Raw genomic sequence first — 19,175 nt, 5'->3', positions numbered from 1 at the left:
TTCCAACTGGAAGTAAGTTATACCACAGGTAAGTGATGATCTACCTTATTTATTGGCTTTTAGGAACATTCAGGTAAAAGAAGGATAAGTGGGCTAAAACCTAAGAGTCTAATAAGAACATATACTGGTGCTAAGCCTTCATGAAACAGTTGAGGTCTTCAGATAGCCAGAAATTCGTCTCCTGATTGTATCCCAATTCTGGGGCATCAGGACAGGTGAAAAAAGTGGGTCAGGGACAGAAGAAATGGAAACAAAATTCTTCAGTCTAGAATTCCCTTCTGACACCCCAGCTGGACCAACTATGAATCCCCGCCTAAAGTTCACTCATGTGCATCCTATGGTCTCCCAACGAAGACGGGGTATGGCTGTACTTCACAAACAAGTCAGAAGAATATTTATATTTCAATTCTTGTTAAACTCTCATTATGTGTGAAGTACACAGACTTACAAATGTGACCACACATTTTAACACAAACCCTATATTGGTTTATCAACCTTTTTAAAAAAAAAATGATTTTTATTGATTTGAGAGAGGAAGGGAGAGGGAGATAGAGATAGAAACATCAATGATGAGAGAGAATCATTGATTGGCTGCTTCCTACATGCCCGACACTGGGGAGTCGAGCCAGCAACCCAGGCTTATGCCTTGACCGGGAATTGAACTGTGACCTCCTGTTTCATAGGTCAATGCTCAACCACTGAGCATGCTGGCTGGGTGGTCAATCAACCTTCTTAAGGTCAAACAACTAGAAGAAGATGAGCGGGGATTTTGACCCAAGTCTGCCTGACCCTAAACCCTAGTTTATTTCACTGCACATGCTGCTTCCACTAGCTCCAAGCAGCAGGATTCTTCCATTTCACTTTTGCCATGGAATGTGGGGGTCAGAGCAACCTTAAGAAGGAGACAGACAGATCTGCCTGGTCCTCTTAGCATTTCTTTCTGACTCATTGAGGCTTGCTGCTAAACCTGCTCACATAATTCAACTAGTTTCAGGTCTGTAAGTTCTGTGCTTTGACCTTGAGCTGACCTGGGGAGTGATTCTGCAAATGGAAAGACTATTTGATCCTACTTCAAGCGAAATAGTATCAAACTCTTCCTGGTTAATATACCATTTGTAGGTATGTGTGCCTACCAGTGGGGTCACCAATGTGCTCGTCACAGTTAAGTGGATCCACTTCCTTAGATAGTGTCAAGACCAAGGGAAACTGGGATCACTGTTTAATGTGGGTTGAATGCTCAGTAGAGGCATTATATTAATGCACACATTTTTCTTGGCATATCTGTACCTTGTTCTAACGAACAAGGTTTCTTTCTGATAGAACCGTACAGACATGAGTTAATTATTGCAGCTGGACTCCAGAAATAAAGGTAGCAAAACCAAATGATAAAAAAGATAGCAGCTCCAAGAGCCTCAGCAGAGCCAAAGAAGACAAGTTCCTGTCCAGTCCGAAAGCTACCTTCCTGCCTTACAGAGAGGCTGCTCTTCCCGCCAAGTTTCCTTTGGCCTAGAGCTGCATTTTTTATTGTCAAAACCCATTTTAAATATTAACCAATGCAATGGTAGGTTCTCATAAACCTCCCTCACAGTGGAGTTCCAGGAGTTCATGAAAAGAGATGTTGTTATTGGTTATATTCAAATGGTTCTAAAATATGAAAATCTAAGATGAGTTTTTAATCTGAATCCTGCAAAGCAGGTCTAACACAATAATAAATCAAGTGTTACAAAATAATTAGCCCACGTTTTCCATATCAGCTGGAGGGGAGAGGAGATTGTGGCTTTAAGTAGGGTGGTCAGAGGGCCTCATTGAAAAGATGACAGAAAACAATGCAGGCACATCTGTGTTTGAATGGTTAGGGATCTTTTCGATGAGAACCAAGGTGGTAATGGTGGAGAAACTGGGCATGTACAAGAACAAAGCCTTTTATTGGCAACCCTCCCCCACCCTCTGTTCTTGACTGCTTCCCTTCTTTCTCCTTGGTAGCTCAAAGAAACAAGGAGAACCTTTTGGCTAAACTGCTGGGACCGGCACACTAGAGCTTGCAGCCCCTCAGCGGGTATTGCGAGACCCATAGCTGAGAATGGTTTTCACAGATGAACATTTCCAGCCCATGTGGTGATAAGAAACATTAATTTGGTACCCCGACCAAGCAAAATAATATTCCCAAGAGTTTAATCCCATTAGTAGGGTTGTATTATACCTGTACTCAATTTTTATTATAATTTGAATTTCATCATTAAAAGTTTTGTTTTCTCTGGTGTTATATAAGAACCTATGTAATGTTCTTGATCTTGCCTCTTACTCCACAAAGATTAACATATTTATAATCTGATCCTTTACAGAAAAACTTTGTCCACCCCTGAATTAAAGCAGGAGGCTGTTCTGCCTGCCACAACTCTAGTTCAACCCATAATACTCCTGATCAATGCAAGAACTGTTCCTTGCACTGGTAAGAAGAGATGAAGTGGAAAGAATTCTGCCAGCATTGGTCTATTTATAGTCACCAGCTAATGGGCCCCTGGGAGAAACAAGGAGCCACTGTACTCCAGAAATTCTCCAAATCAGACAGCATATATACTTACACTTGGATTTTTATTTTGATTCCACCTAGAGTTTTGCCAATAACCACCTCCTGGGCAGTCTCTGCCTATCCATTCAGCAGCATGGCTGACTCCCTGACTTCATGAGACGACTCATCCTCCCACCTGCATTATTATGTCATGATAACACAGAGAGTGGTTTGGTGTCTCAAGTTACTTTGTTTGGCAGCTGGGTAGTCTTTCCCTAATCATTAGGGCCTAATGAGACTAAAACTAGTTAGTGTACAAAGATGTTGTATGAAATTCAAATTAACGATCTAACATCATTATTATGTAAAGAGCCACATAATGGAGCGCCCTTTATAGTTTACATATCTTACACAGCATTAAACTGACTCAATGCTTTTTCACTTTCTTATCTTTTTAACATACTAACATATCTTAAGTTAATTTCCCCCTTAATGATGCATTCTCTAATACATCTATATTCATCATGGCATCTTGCATTAAAGTCCAGGTAAATAGAATTTTAATATCTGAAGACTGGAGGGATACAGGTATTCCAGGCAGAGAGCATCACATGCACAATGGTCAGAGCTGTGAGGGTCTGTGCTATGATGCCTGGGCTGCAAAGATAATTTTGGTTTTTGACTGAAACATCAGTTATGAGTTGGAGATAATGAAGTTTAAATATTATCCTAACAAGCTTGGTTATGTTTCTTGTGATTGCTATGAGCAAACTCAGAAAGATGTAATCTGGCTTATCTATAAAAATATCATTTAACAAGTGAGTGGAGAATGAATTGCAGAAGGGGGATATGCAAAAAAAGAAGCAAAGAACATCAGTTGGAGTCCAGAGTGTATTCATATAACACTGACTAAAAACAGTAAGGGAGTAACTTAAGGCAACAGGAGCAATACAGGTGGATTAAAGATAAAATTTCTGTGCATCAAAGTACACTATCAAGAAAGTGAAAAGGCAACATTCAGAATAAAATAAAATATTTGCAAATCTCACATATGATAAAATTATAGTACACAGAGTATATAGGAACTCCTCCAATTCCACCACAAAAAGATAAAAAAAATCAAAAAATGGACAAAGAATTTGAATGGACATTTCTCCAGAGAAGATATATAAATAGCCAATAAGTACATGAAAAGATGCTCAATATCATTAATCACTAGGTAAATTCAAGTCAAAATTATAGTAGGATACCACTATACACATAATAAAATGTCTATAATTATTATTATTTTATATTTTCTGATATTAGCAAATTTTATTTTATTTTTAATTAATTCTTTATTGTTGAAAGTATTACATATATCCCCATTGATCCCTTCTAGCCAACCCTTGCCTCCCACCCCAGGCCTTCACCACCGTGTTGTCTGTGTTCAGGGTTATGAATATATGCTTACAAGTTTTTTGGTTGATCACTTATCACCCACTCACTTTCCCTTCCCTTCCCTCTGAGTTTCCGTAGTCTGTTCTATGCTTCATGTCTCTGGATCTATTTTGTGCATCAGTTTATTTTGTTCATTAGATTCCACATATCAGTGAGATCATGTGATACTTGTCTTTCCCTGACTGGCTTATTTCGTTCAGCATAATACTGTCCAGGTCCCTCCATGCTGTCTCAAAAGTTAAGAGATCCTTTTTTTGTTATTGCTGCAAAGTATTTCAGGGTGCAAATGTACCACGGCATTTTTATCCACTCGTCTACTGATGGGCACTTAGACTGTTTCCATATCTTAACTATTGTAAGGTTTGCTGATGTGAACATAGAGGGGCATACATTCTTTTTGATTGGTATTTCAAGTTGCTTAGGATATATTCCTAGAAGTGGAAACACTGGGTCAAATGGGAGTTCCATATTTAATTTTTTGAGGAAACTCCATACTATTTTCCACAGAGGCTACACCAGTCTGCATTTCCACCAGCAGTACCTATACTATGGTTCAATTTTATCCACATCCTTGCCAACACTTGTCATTTGTTGATTTGTTGATGGTAGCCATTCTGACAGGTGTGGTGTGATACTTCATTGTCGTTTTAATTGGCATCTCTCTGAAGATCAGTAACTGAGCATTTATTCATGTCTCTTAGCCATCTGTAGTCTACTTTGGAGGAAGGTTTATGTCCTTTGCCCATTTTTTAACTGGATACTTTGACTTCCTTTTGTTAAGTTGTATGAGTTCCTTATATATTTTGGATATTAAAACTTCATCAGATGTATCAATGCCAAATATGTTATCCCATATACTAGGCTCCCTTTTCATTTTGATGACGAATTGTTTGCTGTGTAAAAGCTTTTTATTTTTATGTAGTCCAATTTGTTTATTTTCTCCTTAGTTTCCTTTGCCCTAGAAGATGTATTGGTAAACATATTGCTGTGAGAGATGTCTGAGATTTTGCTGCCTATGGAGTTTTGGATTTTCATGCTCTCATGGCTTACAGATAAGTAGTCCTTTATCCATTTTGAGTTTATTTTTGTGTATGGTGTAAGTTGGTGGTCTAGTTTCATTTTTTGCATGTATCTGTCCAATTTTCCCAACACCATTTATTGAAGAGACTGTCTTGACTCTATTGTATGCTCTTGCCTCCGTTGTCAAATATTAATTGAGCATAATGGCTTGGGTTTATTTCTGAGGTATCTGTTCTGTTCCATTGATCTATATGCCTGTTCTTGTGCCAGTACTAGGCTGTTTTAATTAGAGTTGCTCTGTAATGTAACTTAATATTGAGTATTGGGATTCCTCCAACTTTGTTCTTTCTCAAGATTGCTGCAGCTATTTGGGGTCTTTTATAGTTCCATATAAATTTTTGGAGTATTTGTTCTAGATCTGTGAAATATGCTGTTGGTATTTTAATGGGGATTGCATTGAATCTGTAGATTGTTTTGGGTACTATGGACATTTTAATGATGTATATTCTACCAATTCATGAAGATGGTATATTCTTCCACTTGTTTATATCTTCCTCTATGTCTTTTTTCAGCACCTTGTATTGCACAATGGTAAATGGGATTGTTTATTTCATTTCCCTTTCTGAGAATTCATTATTGGTGTATAAAAATGCCATCAATTTAATTTTGTATTCTGCTATATTGCTAAATTCATTTATTAAATCTAGTAGTGTTATGGTGGAGTCTTTAGGGTTTTCTAGGTACAATATAATTTCATAGTTAATAATGACAGTTTTATTTCCTCCTTCCCAATTTGGATGCCTTTTATTTCTTCTTCTTGTAAACACATGGCTAGGACTTCCAGTACTATTTTGAATAAGAGTGCTGAAAGCACATATCCTTGTCTTATTCCTCTTCTTAGGGGAAATGATTTTAGTTTTTGCCCATTGAGCATGATGTTGGCTGTAGCTTTGTCATATATGCCTTTATTATGTTGAGATATGCTCCCTCTATTCCCACTTTGCTGAATATTTTCATAAAAAAATGGTTGTTTGGTTGTGTCGAATGGTTTTTCTTCATCTATTGATAAGATCATGTTATTTTGTATTTCTATTTGTTTATGTGATGTATCACATTTATTGTTTGTGAATGCTGTACCAGCCTTGCAGTCATGGAATAAATCCCATTTGGTTATATGGTATATGATCTTTTTAATATATTGCAAGATCCAATTTGCTAATATTTTTTTGAGGATTTTATCATCTGTGTTCATCAGGGATTTGGCCTGTGATTCTCTTTCTTAGTATGCCTTTTCTGGTTTTGGATTTAGGATAATACTGTCCTCATAAAATGAGCTTGGAAGTGTTCCTTCTTCTTGGATTTTTTGGAATAGTTGGAGGATGATAGGTATTAGTTCTTCTTTGAATGTTTGGCAAAATTGCTTGTAAAGACATCTGGACCAGGGCTTTTGTTTGCTGGGAGTTTTTTGTTTGTTTGTTTTTTATTACTGCTTCAATTTCATCAGTTGTTATTGGCTTATTCAGGTTTTCTAATTCTTTCTGATTCAGTTTGGGGAGATTGTATTTTTTTAGGAATTCGTTGATTTCATCCACATTGTCCAGCTTGTTGGCATATAGTTGTTCATAGTATTTTCTTACATTCCTTTGTATTTCTGTGGTGTCAGTTATTACTTCTCTGCTTTTGTTTCTGATTTATTAATTTGCATCCTATCTCTTTGTTTCTTGATGAACCTGGCTAACAGTTCATCAATCTTGTTTATCTTTTCAAAGAACCAGCTCTTGGTTTCATTGATTTGTTTTGTCTCTATGTCATTTATTTCTGCTCTAATCTTTATTATTTTCTTCCTTCTACTTACCCTGGGCCTTTCTTCTTCTCTTTCTAATTCTTTAAGTTGTAGGGTTTAATAGTTCATTATTTATTTTTTTTATTTTTTTGCAGTATGCCTGTAGTGCTATGAACTTCCCTCTCAGGACTGCTTTTGCTGTGTCCCATAGATTTGAGGTTGTTTTGCATTCATTTTCATTTTTTTCAGGAAGTTTTTTATTTCTTTATTAATCTCATTGGTAACCCATTCATTGTTTAATAACATGCTACTTAGCTTCCATGTGTTTGAATGTTTTTTAGTGTTTTTATTGTAGTTGATTTCTAATTTCATTCCACTGTGACCTGAGAAGATACCTGATATAATTTCAATCTTCTTGAACTTGTAAGAGACTTGTTTAGTGTCCTAACATGTGGTCTATCTTTATGAATGGCCCATGTGCACTTGAGAAGAATGTATATTCTTCAGCTTTGGGGTGAAATATTCTATAAATATCAATTAAGTCCTTGTGATCCAGTGTGTCCATTAGAGTCACTGTTTCCCTGTTAATGTTTTTTGTCTGGAAGTCAAGTTGACATCCATCCAGTAAAGTTATCCGGGTGGTAAATTTCCCTACTATGATAGTATTGCTGTCAATCTCTCCCTTAAAGTCCTCTAGAAGATATTTTTTATATATCTAGGTGCTCCTATATTAGGTGTACATATATTTACCAGAGTTATATCCTCTTATTAGATCAATCTCTTTAGTATTATTTAGTGACCTTTGTTGACTTTTGTGATGGACTTCATTTTGAAATTTATTTTATCATATGTGAGTATTGCTACCACAGTTTTTTTGTTTGTTTTCATTTGCATGGACATTTTTATTCCATCTTTTCACTTTTATACTGTGTGAATCTTCTGTACTGAGGTGGGTCTCCTGAAGATAGTATATAACTGGGTCATGTTTTTGTATCCATTCAGCTATCCTATATCTTTTGATTGGAACATTTAATCCATTTACATTTAAGGTTATTATTGATAGGTACTTATTTATTGCCATTTTAATTCTGTATGTCTATGTTTCTCTCTCTATCTCTTCTTCTTATTGCTGCAGTCCCTTTAGCATTTATTACAGTGCTGGTTTGGTGGGGATTAACTCTTTTAACCTTTTTTTTGGGGGGGGGATCTATGAAGCTGTTTATTTCTCCATCTATTTTGGATGATAGCCTTGCTAGATATAGTAATCTTGGTTTCAGATCCTTACTTTTCTTTACCTTGAATACTTCATGTCACTCCCTTTTGGCCTGAAGAGTTTCTGATGAGAAATCAGCTGACAGCTTTATGGGGCTCTTTTGTAGGTAACAAATTGCTTTTGCTTGCTGCCTTTAAGATTCTCTCTTTGTCTTTAATTTTTGGCATTTTAATTAAGATGTGTATGGGCTTGGGCGTGTTTGGGTTCTTCTTGTTTGTGGCTCTCTGTGCCTCCTGTATTTGTGTGACTATTTTCTTCACCAGGTTTGGGAAGTTTTCTGCCATTATTTCATCAAACATGTTCTCTAGCCCTTTCTTCTCCTTCTTGCCCTCCAATGATGCAAATATTGTTATGTTTCATGTTGTCCCACAGCTCCCTTAAGCTGTCCTCTTTTTTTTAAATTGTTTTTTCTTTTTGGTTCTCTGACTGAGAGATTTTTTCTACCCTATCTTCTCATTCACTGATCTAATCTTAAGCTTCCCCTAATCTGCTGTGTATTCCTTCCACTATGCTCTTTATTAGTGCTATGTTCTTCTTCATAGTTACTATATTTTTGCTCATGCTATTGAGCATCTTTGCCATCATTATTCTGAACTCTTATGTCTGATAAATTTCTTATCTCCATTTTATTTAGTTCTTCCTCTGGAGAATTCTGTTTTTCTTTTGTTGGCATGTTGTTTTTTTGTCTCCCCATTTTGGCCACCTGTCTGGTTTTGTGACTGTGTGTTAGGTAGATCTGCTATGCCTCCTAAAATCTAGTGCAGGAGAGTGTCAAATGCTATTTATCACTAATTAGATCAGGGAAAGACTCAAATCCTCCAGAGTTCTACCTCTGCCTGCTGACTGATAGGATTCAGTCTTGAGTAGCCCTCAGGCAATTGTCCAAAAGTGTGGGGAGAGGTTTCCCACCAGGGTGGGGCAATTGCTTCTTCCTGGAGGCTAATAAAGTCTCTTAATGAACCTCAGAAACTCTACACCATAGGGCAAGGTGTTTTCCAATAGGGTAGGTCAACTGCCTTTCCCCCAGGCCAAATCTGGCTGGATAGCAAAAGTCCACAGGAGAAGGATGTCCTATACAGTCTGAGGTAATGGTTCAGCACAGAAAACTGGGGTGTCTGACTTCTGAGCTCTAACCCCAGAGCCCTCAACCCTGGCTTTTACTTACCCAGATAAATTCCACTCTGCCCTCCCTTTGCCAGAGCCTAAATTGAGTGACTGCATACAAAATTTTGTAACTTGTGTCTTTAAGAGGGTGCATGCATTTCAAGCCATCTCCTCCTGGCAGACAACAACCATGCTGCTTTTCTGTGGGCCTCTTTCTCAGTTCTGGTGTTCTCTGCTGCAGGACCTAGCTTGGAGATTACACCCCAGGTTTCTCAGTTGCAACCCCCCACCCCCGGCCCACAGCTGAGCTATCTCTCCAGAACTTCAGCTGCTGTCTGTGGGATCCCTGCCAGCCCTTTTGTGCCTCTTCCCCCTCCTCCCAGTCTCTATGTAGTCTCCACTTTCTGTCCTGAGTTATCAGGGTTCTCTCCAGCTAGCCTTCAGTTGATTTTTCAGTGTTTTGTTGTAATCCCAGCTTGGCCCTGGGAGCATGTCCATCAACATTTTTAATCCATCTATTATTATTTTTTAAATTTATTTATTGATTAAGGTGTTACATATGTGTCCTTATCCCCACATTACCCCCCCCCCCCCAAACCCCACTCATGCCCTCACCCCCCTGGTGTCTGTGTCCATTGGTTAGGCTTATATGCATGCATACAAGTCCTTTGGTTGATCTCTTCCCCTTACCCCCACTCTCCCCTACCTTTCCTCTGAGGTTTGATGGTCTGATCAATGCTTCTCTGTCTCTGGATCTGTTTTTGTTCATCAGTTTATGTTGTTCATTATATTCCATAAATGAGTGAGATCATGTGATATTTATCTTTCTCTGACTGGCTCATTTCACTTAGCATAATGCTCTCCAGTTCCATCCATGCTGTTGCAAATGGTAAGAATTCCTTCTTTTTTACTGCAGCATAGTATTCCATTATATAGATGTGCCACAGATTTTTAACCCACTCATCTATTTATGGGCACTTAGGCTGTTTCCAAATCTTAGCTATGGTGAATTGAGCTGCTATGAACATAGGGGTGCATATATCCTTTCTGATTGGTGTTTCTAGTTTCTTGGATTATATTACTAGAAGTGGGATAACTGGGTCAAATGGGAGTTCCATTTTTAGTTTTCTGAGGAAACTCCATACTGCTCTCCACAGTGGCTGCACCAGTCTGCATTCCCACCAGCAGTGCACGAAGGTTCCTTTTTCTCCTCATTCTCGCCAACACTTGTCGTTTGTTGATTTGTTGATGATAGCCATTCTAACAGGTGTGAGATGGTACTGCATTGTTATTTTATTATATTTTAAAACAGAATGTACCAAATATTGCCAAGGATTGTGGAAATTGGAACACTTATGCATTACTGGTAGGAATATAAAATGGTGCAGCCACTGTGGAATACACTTAAATGGTTCCTCAAAAAGTTAAACATAGAATTACCATATGCCCCAGCAATTCTACTCCTAGGAATATACCTGAAAGAATCAAAATCAGGGACTCAAATAGACACTTGTTCATTGCAGCATTTTTTGTTCAACCTCAGCTGTGAAATCAGCATCAGGTGATTCAAATTTTGCCACTCTGTACATGTCCACTTCTGACCACAGAAGAGCCACAAGTATTGATTTAGGTGTTACAAATAATTTTTAATAAGCAGGCAAATTTACAAATACAGAAGCTGTGAATGATGAGGACCAACTGTACATACACTAGAACCTTGGTCGGCAAACTGCGGCTCGTGAGCCACATGCGGTTCTTTGGCCCCTTGAGTGTGGCTCTTCCACAAAATACCACGTGAGGGCGCGCACGTACAGTGCGATTGAAACTTCGTGGCCACACTCAAGGGGCCAAAGAGCCGCATGTGGCTCTCGAGCCACAGTTTGCCGACCACTGGACTAGGGAGTAACTGTTTAATGGATACAAAATTTCTGTCTGGGCTAAATGAAAAGTTTTGGGAATCTATAGTGTGCTGGTGGCACAACATTGTAAATGTAATTAATTTCACTGAATTGTAAGCCCTAAACTGATTAAAATAGCAATTTTTTGGTTATATATGTTTTATCAAAATTTTTAAAAATATTTTAAAAATACATTAAGAAAGATAAAAACCAGTTGCCTTTGGAGTATCAGAGCGGGAAGGGAATGCAAGCATGACATACCTTTATCTCCCAGTGGAAATAAATGATGATGATATTCAAATAGCATTATTTTATTACTATCATCATTATTACTTCTAATCTGACTTTGGAGGTTATTTCTTTTAACATTATGATGCTATACATATCATATGCATTTCTTAATGCCATTGTGAGAGGCCCTAACTGTGTCTAAATCATGGAAAGGATGCAACAAATGACTGTACATTCTTTACACTAGGGAGTAGGGGCATATATTAATGTTGGAAATCAAAGGTTTTATGGCCTGCCTAGTGAGTTTTTACTAAAACTAAGTAAGCAACTTACCCCTATTAACTAGTCCTGTCAGCTCCTATGCTTTTCTATATATTATTACCTCCATGAAATTCTCCTCATGTTTTAAAATCAATTCAGTCCTCTGCATGCGTTCTAACTCCTTTCTGTCCAATTTCTCACTACTTCCTCAATGGGGGAAGAAAGATCAATCTAGAGAGGCTGGAAGATGTTCAGCTTTATCTAAAAATAATTGCTTAGAATAAATTTCATCTTTGTAATTCTCTTGTTCCAAGAGGCTGAGCTTAAAAAAGCTTTTCAGAAAAGAAATAGATGGTGAAGAAAAACATAAGGGAATAGTTCCCTCAGAGGGAGGAGCACAGGAGAGCTTTGTGTATTATTCAAGGGTAAGTTCAGAATGCAACTGGGGGAAATAATCTATGCATGAGCAAAGAGAAAGATTAACAAAGAAGCTGAGTAAAGTAGATTTCTGAATATTGTTCATGTAACAAGCATATTTAAAAACTGAGACTCAGTCATCAGTCTCCAATGAAAACAATCATGTTTGTTAAATGGCCTCATAAGTTCCTGTCATCTTAGGAGACAGTTGCCCTGATCATCATCATGTATATATTATGAAAGGTAAATAATATGGTATCTTGGGGGAGAAGAACAGAAACAATGTGTTTGCATTTCTCATATTTTTTCCTTCTTTCATAAATAGAGTACCAAGAAATCTACACTTTGCCATTAGCTGATAAATACTTTCATTTCAGTTTTATTAACCATGTGATGAAAATGTATTACATCTAGATATTGAAATAAAAAGCCTCAGTTTTCAATCCAAAGGGGAAAATAATCTTAGGCAAATACAACCGAGGGTTTTTTTTTCTGGGGAATTGGGTATCAACCCTCATATGCCAGTCTCTTGTGACACCTGTTTGATTTAAACCCTTCATTTGTGGAAAAGCTAACTCTCTCTGCCACTGCTCAATAGGTCAGACATCATCAGAGAATGTTTGTTTTTGTAATGTGGAGTCACACATAATGTTTTATATGTTTCACCAGGCCCTGAAACTGGACCAGGTGAAATTGTGGGGGTTGAGTATGATTTACCTTTAGATAGACAGGCTTTACTACTTCAGAATCCTGTGACAGGTATATACTAGATGCACGTGAACAAGGTCCAGTTTGCTCTTGGATACCTTCAAAAGGTGAAAAACTTTCTTGAGGGAGAAATTCTATGTTGAGTCTTCTGGGTGCCCTGTGTGTGAGCATTAGTGTGTGTGGTGATATCTTGTCCAATTGCTCACTCTTCACAGAAGGTGCAGAGGTTGTAAAAGTGGAGATTTGGGCCAAAGGAGGAATTCTTGATGTTAATAGGTTCCATGTGCCACAAAGAAAAGGAGTACTTTCTCTTGCAGAAGGTGAAAGGATACTAAAAACAATTCTGCTCAAATTTATGAATGACAATCCAATCTCCTTGATAAGAAGGAGTACCCAAAAAGGAAAAGAGGATGGTATAATTTTAAAGAGAACAAAGAGAAATCAAATGAAGGTGGAAGAATATGAGACCTACAGAAAGAGAAAGCTCTCACAGTTGCATTTCATCTCCAGGGCTACATATCAGGCACAAAGCTCTGTCCTCAAAGGTGATTAGGGCTTCTAAAAAGAAAGCTGTGATCCAAATAAAATGGGACATTAAAAATAAGAGGTAGGGAAGACTTTGGTCACAGATGAGGGAGAGGAAGACCAGATGCATTGGGGCTGCTAGTGACTCCTGACAGAGAGCTTCAAACAACCTGGCTTGGCCTGTCAAAGGACCTGAGACAACTCGAGCTCAACTTCTCCTTTTATATGTGGGAACAGAGGGCCTCCTGCAGGAGTCATGTGAGCTGAGTGAAATCAAAGCCTTCATCCCAAACCCATGCTAAATCTGCTCACCAAAACTGCTTTGGTTTATCCATTGCACTTATGGGGAGATATTTTTAAGGTATATGCACCTCCAATTTGAAGTTATACCACCTTAACTTCATTAACATACAAAAACTCTGCTCCTATGCAGCTCTGTCCTTTCAATTATTGATGTCAATAAATAATTGAACATAGACTAATAATTGTTGTTTTATGCATTAGTTCTTAGATTATGTAGAAAACAAAATGTGAAGTTACAAACTAAAGTCACAATAGTACCAGTTTTTAGACTTTTTTTTACCGTATTAGTTTCTTAAATCATATAGAAAATAAAAGTGGTTGTAAGCTGCTGTCACAATAATATTTGTGTTTATAATTGCCTATGTATTTGTCAGCAGTGGTCAAGGGGTTATCTGGCTGGAGATAACCTTTGGTCAGAGACAAAACTCTGCAACCCCAGTTCTTACCTTGCTTATAGGAATAAATTTAAACAAGAGACAACACATAGGAGCAAAAGCAGGAGAGGAGTTATTTGTAGAAAGGAAATAAACTCAGATAGACCTAAGCAGACAACTCAGCTGGCCAAGGGCAAACCAAGTGCCCTGCTTGGGTGAGATTTGAGATATTTGTATCCCTAGACTGAAGTGCCCCTCAGTAATTCTCCCCCTCCCTTATTTCTAAAAAAAAAAAAGTACAAGCTATAAAGGCTCCTTCATCTAGGTCAGCGGTTCTCAACCTGTGGGTCACGACCCCTTTGGCGGTCGAACGACCCTTTCACAGGGGTCGCCTAAGACCATCTTACATATCAGATATTTACATTATGATTCATCACAGTAGCAACATTACAGTTATGAAGTAGCAACGAAAATAATTTTATGGTTGGGTCACAACATGAGGAACTGTATTTAAAGGTCCAGAAGGTTGAGAACCACTGATCTAGGTGTTATGTCACCAGTTAGACCACATCCTGGAAGGCTCTGAATCTTTCTTGCTCACATAGGGGTCTGCCAACTCCACTGTCTAATTTCAGCTTGTCATGTCTCATACCCACTCCTCCCCCTTTCTCAAAGTTAAGAGCTGAAATGAACTGAAATAAAGCTCAATTTAGTGTCCCAGACTTCCTCTAGAAGTTGCAAGCCTTCAATAGACTAGAGTACCAAAATAGTTACATCAGATCAATTCTGTCTTCCCAGAATTCTTATTCAGGGTGACTAATTTTTAAAAAAAATAAAGTGTGAGGGAAGATGTGGAGAAATTGGAACCCTTGCACATTGCTGATGAGAATGTAAAATGGTTTAGCCACTGTAAAAAATAGTTTGAGCCTAACTGTTTTGGCTCAGTGGATAGAGTGTTGGCACACAGACTGAAGGGTCTTGGGTTTGATTCTGGTCAAGGGTACATACATACCTTGATTCTAGGCTCAATCCCCAGCCCTGGTCAGTGTGTGTGTGAAAGACAACCAATTAATGTGTCTTTCTCATATCAATGTTTCTTTCTCTCTATTTCTCCCCATTTCTCCCCCTCCCTTCCACTTTCTCTAAAAATCAATGGAAAAAATATCCTCAGGTGAGGATTAACAACAACAAAAAAATTTAAAATAGTTTGATGGTTCTTCAAAATTTGAACATAGAATTATCATATGATATAGCTATTCCACCCCTACGTATATACACAAAAGAATTGAAAACAGGTACTCAAGCAAATACAAATGTTCATAGTAGCATTATTCACAATAGCCAACAGTTGAAACAACCTCAATGTCATAAATAGGTGAATGGATACGCAAATTGCAGTATAACATATGATAGAATATTTTTCAGCCATAAGAAGAAGTAAAGTATTGATAGATGCTGCATTGTGGATAAACATTGAAAAAATATGCTAAATGAAAGAAGACAGATATACTAGTAGAAGGTCACATATTGTATAACTCCATTTTTACAAAATACTCAAAATGTGTAGAGAAATGGGAAGTAGGTGATTTCTAGGGTTGGAGGAGTGGTAAGGGGAAATAACTGCTAATGTATATAAGGTTTTAATATAGTGTGACAAAAATATTTTGAAACTGGAGAGAGGTGGTATTTGTGCAACATTGCAAATGTACTAAATGTCACTGGTTTATTCACTTTAAAGTGATTAATTTCATGTTATGTAAATTTCACTTCAATTTTGGCAGGTTTTAGAAACACTGTGGTAGCAGTCACAAACCCAGATAAATAACTGAATATATTATTGATATTCTTAATTTGAAAAAAAAGACTATTTTGAAGATTTCTTAAAGATACTCAGTTAAGCACATTATTTATCACTAGAGGCCCGATGAACAAAATTTGTGCAAGAGTAGGCCTTCCTTCCCCCAGCTACCTGCACCAGCTGCCCTCTGGCACCCGGGACCTGGGCTTCCCTCTGGCCACAAGCTTCCGGGACCTGGGCTTATCTCGCAGCCCCAACTTCGTCCAGAAAGACGACTGGTCTAATTAGCATATTACACTTTTATTATTAGAGATGGACTAAACTATAAAGATAAAATCAGTATACAGTATCATGACATCTTCAAATAATGAGTTTTACTTCTTCCTTTCTAATTTGGATGCCTTTTATTTCTTCTTCATATCTAATGTTGTGGCTAGAACTTCCAGTACTGTTTACTAACAGTGGTAAAAGTGGTTATCCTTGTTTTGTTCTTAATTTTAAGAGAAACACTTTTAATTTTTTCCTATTGAGTATGATATTAGTTGTGGGTTTGTCATATATGGCCTTTATTATGTTGAGATATGTTCTCTCCATTTCTACTTTGCTGAGGTGTTTTTTAATCATAAATGGGCAGTAGATTTTATCAAATGCTTTTTCTGTATCTATTGATATGATCACGTGATTTTTATCCTTAATTTTGTATATGTATCACATTAATTAATTTTCAGATATTGTACCAATCTTGCATCCCCAGAATAAATCCTACTTATTCATGGTGTATGATCTTTTTAATATGTTGCTGGATTCAGTTCACTAATATTTTGTTAAGAATTTTCTTCTATATGTTTATCAGGAATATTTGTCTATAATTTTCTTTCTTTTTAGTATCTTTATCCAGTTTTAGAATCAGGATAATGCTGGCCTCAAAAAATGAGCTTGGAAATTCTCCATCCTCTTGAAATTTTTTTGAATAGTTTGAGGTGTTAGTTCTTTGAATGTGTGGTAAAATTCACCTGTGAAGCCATATAGTATAGGACTTGTGTTTGTTGGAAGTTTTTTGATTACTACTTTATTTTCATTAATTGTAATGACTCTTTTCAGATTTTCTGTTTCTCTTTGATTCAGTTCTGGAAGATTATATGTTTCTAGGATTTTATCCATTTAGTTCAGAATGTTCAATTTGTAATATTTTTATAATCCTTTGTATTACTGTGATTTCACTTGTTACTTCTCCTTTTTATTATCTGACTTTATTTATTTGGATCCTCTCTCTTTGTTTCTTGATAAATCTAGTTAAAGGTTTATTAATCTTGTTTATTTTAAAAAGAACCAGCTCTTAGTTTCATTGATATTTTGTATTGTTTTTTTTAAACTATATTTTGTTTATTTCTGCTCTGTTTTTTATTATTTCCTTTCTTCTACTCACTTTGGACTTTGTTGTTGTTGTTTTCTAGTTCCTTTTGGTGTAATGTTAGATTGTTTATTTGAAATTTTTCTTGAGATAGGTCTGTAAAGCTATGAATTTTCCTCTTAGAACTGTTTTTACTATGTCTCAAAGGTTTGGGGTTGTTGTATTTTATTTTTGTCTCAAAGTATATTTTTATTTCTTCCTTAATCTCATTGTTATCCCATTCATTGTTTAGTAACATGTTATTTATCCTCCATGTGTTTGTGTATTTTTTAGTTGTTTTTTTTCTGGTAATTGATTTTTAGTTTTATGTCTTTAGTTTTATATCTTTGTGGCTTCATATTATTTCCATCTTCTTAAATTTATTGAGACTTGTCTTGCTTCCTAACATATGGTCTATCTTAGAAAATGTTCCATATGACTTGAAAAGGATATATTCTACTGCTTTGGGGAGAAATGCTCGAAAAATATCAAGCAAATCTATCTGATCTAGTGTGTCATTTAAGGCTACTGTTTCCTTTTTGATATTCTGTCTCAAAGATTATCCATTTATGTAAATGGGGCATTAAAATCTCTTACCATAGTCATAACTGTATTACTGTCCTCCTTTATGTCCATAAAGATTTGCTTTATATACATAGGTGCTCCTATGTTGAATGTATAAATGTTTATAAGGGGTATATCCTCTTGTTGTATCTATCCCTTTATCATTACGTAGTGTCCTTCTTTGTCTCTTATTATAGCCTTTGCTTTAAAGTCTATTTCATCTGAAATAAATATTGTTATCCCAGATTTTTTTTTCATTTCCATTGGCATGAAATATATTTTTCCATTCCTTTACTTTCAATCTATGTGTCTTTTGTTCTGAGGTAGGTTTATTGTAGACAGCATATATATGGGCCTTTAAAAAAATCGATTCAGCTACTCTATGTATTTTGGTTGGTGCACTTAAGCCATTTACATTTAATGTGATTATTGATAGGTATGTATTTATTGCCATTTTATTCCTTTATTTCTTCTTATATGCTCCTCTTTTTTCCCTTTCTTTTTAAAGTAGTCTCTTTAACATCTTGTTATACCAGTTTGGTGGTAATAATCTCTTTAGCTTTTACTTTTCTGGGCAGCTCTTTATTTTGCCTTCAGCTTTAAATAACCACCTTGCTGGGTAGAGTAGTCTTGATTGTAGGTCCTTCCTTTTCATCACTTTGAATATTTGTGCCCATCATGAGCCTGGGACATTTGAATCCAATAATTAATATTTGATATTGATATTTCTTAAGTGCTAGTTAAATATCCAGATTTCCTGGAAATTTGAGTTCAGTGGCAGTCTAAGTGATTTTTATCATGCAGAAAAGTTTCAGAAATCCTCTTTTCAGCCAACCAGCTACCAGGAAAACATGAAGCTTTAGTCCAAGGAGAGTAGGGTTGGATGTTATGAGAGACTCAGTGCCTGAACCGTTTTAAATGGGTCCTGGTGGCAAGATGATCTTGTCCTATTATAATAATACTAGAGGCCCGATGCACAAATTCTTGCATGGGTGGGGTCCCTCTAGGTGGCCTGCAGGGGTCGGGCTAAAACCCGCAGCCCAATGCCGCCTGCAGCTCCTACCTGCAGCTCCCGCTCATCCCAGCCCCACTGTGCCTGCCGCAGGCTCGCGCTCAATCAGTCCCAATCAGAAGAGGCTTGTGCTGCCACAGCAGCGCTCACCAGCCATGAGCCCTGTGTCTGGCGCCCTCCAAAGGGGAGTGGCCTGCAGGATTGGGCTGAAACTGGCTCTTCACATCCCCTGAGGGATCCCAGATTTCGAGAGGGTGCAGGCCAGGCTGAGGGACCCCACTGGTGCATGATTGGGCCAGGGAGGGACCGTGAGAGGGCTCCAGGGCATGTCCAGCCTATCTGGCTCAGTCCCGATCAGCCGGACCCCAGCAGCAAGCTAACCTACTGGTTGGAGCTTCTGATCCCTGGTGGTCAGTGCATGTCATAGCGAGTGGTTGAGCAACCTTAGCATATCATTAGCATATTATGATTGGTTGTTTGGTTGTTCTGCTATTCTGTCTATTTGCATATTACCCTTTTATTATATAGGATGCTTTTATCTTTGCTGATTTTTAAACACTGGGTG

This window comes from Myotis yumanensis, unplaced genomic scaffold, assembly GCF_028538775.1.
Source record: "Myotis yumanensis isolate MYYU_CA2020_CCGP unplaced genomic scaffold, mMyoYum1.0.hap1 SCAF_3, whole genome shotgun sequence".
Taxonomy (NCBI): Eukaryota; Metazoa; Chordata; class Mammalia; order Chiroptera; family Vespertilionidae; genus Myotis; species Myotis yumanensis.
Note: the sequence above shows the minus strand (reverse complement) of the source record.